This window comes from Vicugna pacos, unplaced genomic scaffold, assembly GCF_048564905.1.
Source record: "Vicugna pacos unplaced genomic scaffold, VicPac4 scaffold_19, whole genome shotgun sequence".
Taxonomy (NCBI): Eukaryota; Metazoa; Chordata; class Mammalia; order Artiodactyla; family Camelidae; genus Vicugna; species Vicugna pacos.
The window spans coordinates 30,637,391-30,644,498 of NW_027328740.1; the positions used below are offsets into that span (position 1 = coordinate 30,637,391).

The 7,108-nt window shown below is 45.3% G+C and overlaps 1 long non-coding RNA gene across 1 annotated transcript; it reads right to left on the bottom strand.

Annotated features, from left to right (window-relative positions):
- Positions 1-1,564: 1,564 nt before the first annotated feature.
- On the bottom strand, positions 1,565-6,607 carry LOC140693060 (uncharacterized). Its single transcript, XR_012068715.1, has 3 exons — positions 6,361-6,607; positions 3,084-3,156; positions 1,565-1,712 (listed from the first exon to the last, which is right to left on the bottom strand). It is a non-coding gene; the product is annotated as an uncharacterized lncRNA (long non-coding RNA).
- Between the last annotated feature and the right edge of the window lie 501 nt (positions 6,608-7,108).

Here is a 7,108-nt window from a genome sequence, read left to right on the forward strand (position 1 = left end):
CAGAGCTAGAGAAATCCACAGACCGGCCAATCTTAAAAGAATTCAGCAGTTCGAACCTTATCCTAAAAGAAAGGTTGAGAATTCTCCCCTGAATAGAAAAGCAGCAAGATGAAATGGAAAGAAGAAAACCATTACTGGAAATGCAAGAAGAGCATGAGTGGCAAAAAGAAACAAGAAGAAGGCAAGGAGGATATCAAAACCCTAAAGACGGGAGAGGGAAGCAGGAAATCCTAGGTGATTGGAAGCACTGTCTTAAGTGAATCAGCTTATATGACTCTCTGTTGGAAGCGAACGGAGAGATGCATGGCCTGACGTGATTGCAAAACAAACGAGAAGCAGACCAACAAAGAATAAAACCAACAAACAAGCACCCAAAGGGTACGGTTGGCTGACAGATACCAAGGGAACCATGATTATTCAAAAGAAAATACTCAAGGTGATGTCAAGGATCATTCAGCCCGCATCGACCCAGTATCGCGGCTTGAATGTACTCAGCACACTTGTATTCGGAAATCAGAGGCGTGCATTCATATTCGTAAATATTGATTCAAAAGAGCATATAGTGACCTACTCAAATGCCAATTTGGAGTCAAATGGATTCCTAGTCCGTGATATAGACTTGCAAGTCTTCCAACAGTACGAATGAACGCCATATTCTACCCTACGTCGAGAAGAAATGGCATAAGCCTATCACAAAGAAAAGTAGCTCTGCAAAAGTGTACTAAGAGCAAAAGAGACAGACAGTAAAGTGCACATTGGGGTTGGTTTCATTTCTAGGAAATTCAGCCCCCATGAAACCAATGGATCCATGTCCTGAGAATGCGGGGGTTTCAGCAGAAATCAACCGACGGATATGTATTCCGGGTGTCCGGATATTACAGAAAAAATAGTTTCCTGTAGTGGGTCTCTGTGTACTGTGAACTGTTAGACAGTTTAAAGACGTGTGAAAACATCAACTGAAAATTGACACACTTCCCTCCGTTGGTAATGTGCATAGAGATCTTAACAAAAGAGAAGAGGGAAGAACAAAGGCCCATGGGACGCTAGTGGGTAGAATCACATTTACCTTAGGAACCTCTCGTCGGGTGCAGCCCCTTCCCCAACACTGACAAGATGCAGCAGCCATTGGGGATGGCAGTTAGCGGTTGGATTCCAGGTGTAATGTTGGTGTGTACCGCGAGGCTTGTTGTGGCTGGTGGATCCTAGGTAACCGGGCAGAGTTCTGTGGGTGGATCAGTGTGATGGAGGGGCTGCCGCCCTCTGTGGAGCTTGGCTTAGGTCTTTGGTCCGGGAAGCTGTGTCAGTTCAAGATATTGCTGCTGCCCAAAGACCTGAGTTCACGGGTTAGTTTCCAGAACCTGAAAGGGCAGACAGTGGAAGATCTGCCTGTCATCAGCTTACTGGTGAGGCTCCGAGGTACTGTCAGAATTGCCCAGTCCTGTTGAAGTCGACTTTAGGGGAGACACGAAGAGAAGCTGGCCGAAAAGCTGGCTGAACGGATTGAGGAGAGATGCGAACACATGGATGAGAGATGTTCTGCTACAATGGAGAATACTGGCGTGGAGACAGCTGTAGAGGATACCAGGCTCCAAAGCCATTCATGAGACATATTGAACCTCGCTGATCCTGGCAGAAACCTACGGAGTGCCAACGTGGACTTGAGGAAGTTCCTCGATTCTCTGCTCCAAGAACGGGTCCAAGATCCCTGACGTCTGCAAAAGAAGGGATGGCAGAGATGATCAAAATGCTCATGTTCTTGGAAGAGGTCGTGAGAATCCACACGTCCCAAGGGTCATTTCCAAGCCCTAGAGACCAAAATGCACCAAGCCCCGGTAAGCCTTTTCCCAGGTTGGGGCCTAGCTATCAAGCACTTGCCCTTCCCTCCCCTCTACTCAGGCATCCATCTGAAGGATCAGGACCTGAGCTGCAATGAAGCCAGTACGAGAATGGCAAGCCCCTCCTAGAACCAGAGTTCCTCTAGCTTAACACTCTGTGAACAACAGTGATCTCCTTAAAAGTCAAATACTCTCGACTGAAATATATAGGGATTGAATACTTACCTCCCACAAAGAAACGATGGCCTTCCACTAGATTCCGCAATTGCTGGGTTTATGTCTTCCCTGGGGTGAAGGGAGTGTGGTAAGTGAGGGGAAACTTTGACTGAACTTGAATATGTATTAGGCCTCAGTTTTTCAAGACAGTCTGGGTAAATATTAGAATCAGATAGTGAACTGAACTGTAAAAGTCGCCAATGACATTAAAGACACAGCTATGTGGACATTCTTTCACTTGAGTCAAGCCCCCGGGGGCACTATATCATGTGGTGCAGATTTGGTTGCGTTCAATTGCTTTACCCAACATGATCGGATGATTAAAATATCTCATCACTGATAGGAGAACACCTGGTTCTCAATAGCCTGGCATAGCTGCAGCAGGGTTCCCTGAGCTACAATGCCTCTAGGTGCTTTTGGATTCAAACCTAAATGTATTTATTTGGTTTGTTTTCCCTTGTATTTTCCTAGAGAGGGATGTTACCCCTAGAAATGCCAACATTGGCCAGTAGGTGTCATTGGGTGTAAAGTGCACCACATGTACAAGTATATCCAAGGATGGGGTTATTTCATATTTCCAATAGTTATTTCATGGTTCCTGTTGGGTTCAGAGGCTTCAACCGTAAAGAGCTGACATGACCCCTTTAACAGTTTGGACTGCTAGTTTGCATTCTATCTGTCTAGGTTTTCCGTAGAGCTGACAAAATGTTAGAAAATTGACAAGTCTGGCTTCTAGGTCGATTGAGTGTGTTTCAAAAAGTAAATTCATTTTCGTATAACTCCTAAAACATGTAAATGAATTCTGTTAAACTTCTTAAAGACTGCAAATGAGATATGAACACAATGTCAAAAAAGGTGTCTTCGGACAATCCCTCCCACCACGGCTGTATAGAAACAAAGAGCTAAGCAAATATCACATTTCTGTGAAATGTATCTGGATAGTGTTGATTCATCGATGCCCAGGTGGCAGAGAAGAAGTGCAACCTGCACTCACTCGCTCCCATGTACAGAGGAATGGAAACACCAACTCACCCAGCATTTGGCACAGGATACTGGCCGAAGAGAGGTCTGTTATTTCCAAAGACAGGATGAGGCCTCAGGACACCTGGAAGCAGGAGAAGGCAAAGCAGGGAATGGAAACCAGTGCAGGGTCTGACCCCTGGTGATGGAGCAGCAAGGGTGAACTGTGTTTAATTTGGACGCACACTCTCAAGCGGACAGGAGACATGGGATTGAAGGTGATGTGCTGAGATTTACAAGAGTGCACAGCCGATGCTTGGCTGACAGGACTCCAAAACCAGCGCAAAATATCCCCACAGTTGATTCTGAGACCAAGATCCCAGCTGCCAAATTTGAGGTAGCAGAGGCAACGGTCAGTGAGGGATAGGGCTACGGATGATGGCACACGCTGAGTCTCAGGGATCTGGAGTGCATTGTGGGATGTGGTGGGTCGAATCAAGAGAGCAAACCGAAATGTGTACAAATGATAAAGCAACCACACTGGTCGCGCGGTTGAGATTACTGATATGGCCCATGGCCACACACAGTACATTTGCAGGACCAGGGACCAATTGGGCATTTTGCCAATAGAGAACGTGTGGGGCTGAATCAGAGTTATCGTGCATCTGCTCTGAGTGGTCCAGGGGGCCTTGGTTTTGAAATCAGAATGAAAAGCCTTAGGATCTGCTACATTCATAACCTGGGCTGGGATTATGGTTTGGTTTGAGGCACAGGATGCGCAACACCTCTGTGATTGCTTTCGTGAACCCGTGCCACAATGATGAGAGGACAAGGAAGAGTGGTCCAAGACCACAGCATGAGAAGAGGAAGCATTACCTTCAGCACTACCTCCCAAAAACAGATGCTACATTTTGGATGGCACCGGCACGGTACGGCACCGAGGACACCAAGGTAGGTCTGCGGGATCATTCCAGCAGGCCCTGATATGTGACATCCATAGATATGCTTCCACTGGTGTTTCTGTAGACAGAGAAGCTCTGAGAAGAACTGCTTTCATTATGACATTCCCGAGGCACTACAAATCACAAGCACACTCTCAGTTTGCTGTTTTGGAAACACTCCAAAATGACATAGAGCAGAATGCAGAGCTGAGAAACTTTAGAAGCTTCATTTCCACAAGAGGAAGTGCCCTGTGCACTTTCAGAATTGTGAGAAAAACATAATCAAAATGAAGTTATGCTAATCGAAATAGGATGGGATGTTCATCAAAACTAATGCAACACCAGCAATTGGAGATATACCAGACAACACACACAGGAACACGATATGGCATCAATGTCTAGGAGAAATTGTCCTCACAGAAATCCCATGGAATTGCATAGAGCCAAGAGTCTAAAATTTTCACTTAACCAAGCCCTAGAAGTCTACATTAGATACTTGATATTACCTGACCTGTAGAGATGAAGAAGAACAGTAAAAGAAACAGGAAGTACCATTTTCTGTTCCAAAGATATTGAAGGCCCAAAAGATAAGATTTTAAACAACTAGACTGCAAAACGCTATCCAGGCCAGGTGTTGAAATTGGAGGTCAGGGAAACACTGAAAAACAACAGTGTCTCAAAATCACATAAGGCAGAATACCGGAAAAGGGGAAGAGAAACTCTAAAGACGAGCCAAAAAATATCAGGAAACTCAATGGATGTGATAATATCAGGGCTAAAATTTAGTCGAAATCAGACTAGATAATGCAGAGGGACGCGTGAATGACTGTGAAGACAGGGGAACAGAAAAACTTCGGTCAGAAGCAGACATAGGAAAGCAAGTGCAAACCAATGTAAACATTGCTGTAGAACCATGGGTTAAGACAGGGCATGAAAGACTAGAATTCATAAGAGTCCCAGATGGAAAAGCAAGAGATAAAGAAACAAAAAGTGTCTGAAAATTTATCTGTAGAAAAATCAGACTGGTACTTGCTGAAAGCCAAGAAAGTATCATCTATGCGAATTCAGGAATTTCACAGCATCCAAAGGAGGTGGAATCCCAATAGACATACCAGCAGCTGTATGATTGAAATCAACAAAGCTCAGGAATATCCCAGTGATTTAAATTGCACCTGGAGGATACAACATAGTCACAAGGGAACCTCCAGAGAGGTTTCAGCTGATATCTCGGCAGCAATATTGCAGGACAGGGAGGAGTGTCAGGACAAAGACCATAACCTGAATGGCCAAATGCTGCGACGTAGGGTAGCCTATGCCACATGACCGCCATTTATAATAACTGCAGATCTAGTGAATTTCACAGACTGGCAATTCTTAAAAGAATTCAGCAGTTTAAAATTTATCCTAAAAGAATGGTTGAGAAATAAACCCTGAATAGAAATGCAGCTAGATGAAATGGAAAGAAGAAACCATTATTGGAAATGCAAGAAGAGCATGAGTGGCAAAGAAGCAATAAGAAGAATGCAAGTAGGACATCAAAACCCTAAATATGGGAGAGGTAAGCAGGAAATCATAGGTGATTGGAAGCACTCTCTTAAGTGAATCAGCTTATTTGACTCTCTGTTTGAAGAGAAAGGGGAGATGCATGGCCTGAGTTGTTTGCGAAAAAAGCTAGAAGCCGACCAACAAAGAATCAAACCTAAAAACAAGCACCAAAATGGTACGGTTGGCTGACATTTACCACGGGAAACATGACTATTCAAAAGAAAATTCTTAAGGTGATGTCAAGGATCATTCAGCATGCATCGACCCAGTATCGGGCTTGCATGTACTCAGCACAATTGTATTCGGAAATCAGAGGCGTGCATTCATATTCGTAAATTTTGATTCATAAGAGCATATCGTGACCTAACCCTAATGCCGATTTGGAATCAAATGGATTCGTAATCCGTGATGTAGACTTGTATGTCTTCCAACAGGATGAAGGAATGCCATATTCTACGCTACGTAGAGAAGAATTGTAAGAAGTCTATAACAAAGGCAAGTAGCTCTGCCAACGTGTACTAAGAGCAAAAGAGACCGACAGTAAAGTGCACATTGGGGTTGGTTTCATTTCTTGGAATTTCAGCCCCCAGGAAACCAATGGATCCATGTCCTGAGAGTGCGGGTGTTTCAGCAGAAATCAGGCGACACATATGTATTCCGGGTTTACGGATATTATAGGAACATAAGTCTCCTTTAGTGGGTCTCTGTGTACTGTGAACTGTTAGAAAGTTTAAAGACGTGTGAAACCATCAACTGAAAAGGGACACACTTCCCTCCATTGGTACTGTGCATAGAGATCTGAACAAAAGGAAAGAGGGAAGAAGAAAGGCCCATGGGACGCTAGTGGGTAGAATCACATTTACCTTAGGAACTTCTCGTCGGATGCAGCCCCTCCCCCAACACTGACAAGATGCAGCAGCCATTGGGGATGGCAGTTAGCGGTTGGATTCCAGGTGGAATGTTGGTGTGTACCGCGAGGCTTGTTGTGGCTGTTGGATCCTAGGTAACCGGGCAGAGTTCTGTGGGTGGATCAGTGTGATGGAGGGGCTGCCGCCCTCTGTGGAGCTTGGCTTAGGTGTTTGGTCCGGGAAGCTGTGTAAGTTCGAGATACTGCTGCTGCCCAAAGACCTGAGGTCACAGGTCAGTTTCCAGAACCTGAAAGGGCAGACAGTGGAAGATCTGCCTGTCATCAGCTTACTGGTGAGGCTCCGAGGTACTTTCAGACTTGCCCAGTCCTGGTGAAGTCAACTTTAGGGGAGACACGAAGAGAAGCTGGCCGAAAAGCTGGCTGAACGGATTGAGGAGAGATGCGAACACATGGATGAGAGATGTTCTGCTACAATGGAGAATACTGGCGTGGAGACAGCTGTAGAGGATACCAGGCTCAAAAGACATTCATGAGACATATTGAACCTCGCTGATACTGGCAGAAACATACGGAGTGCCAACGTGGACTTGAGGAAGTTCCTCAATTCTCTTCTCCAAGAACGGGTCCAAGGTCCCTGACGTCTGCAAGAGAAGAGATGGCAGAGATGATCAAAACGCTCCTGTTCTTGGAAGAGGCCATGGGAGTCCACACTTCCCAAGGGGCCTTCCCAAGCCATTCAGACC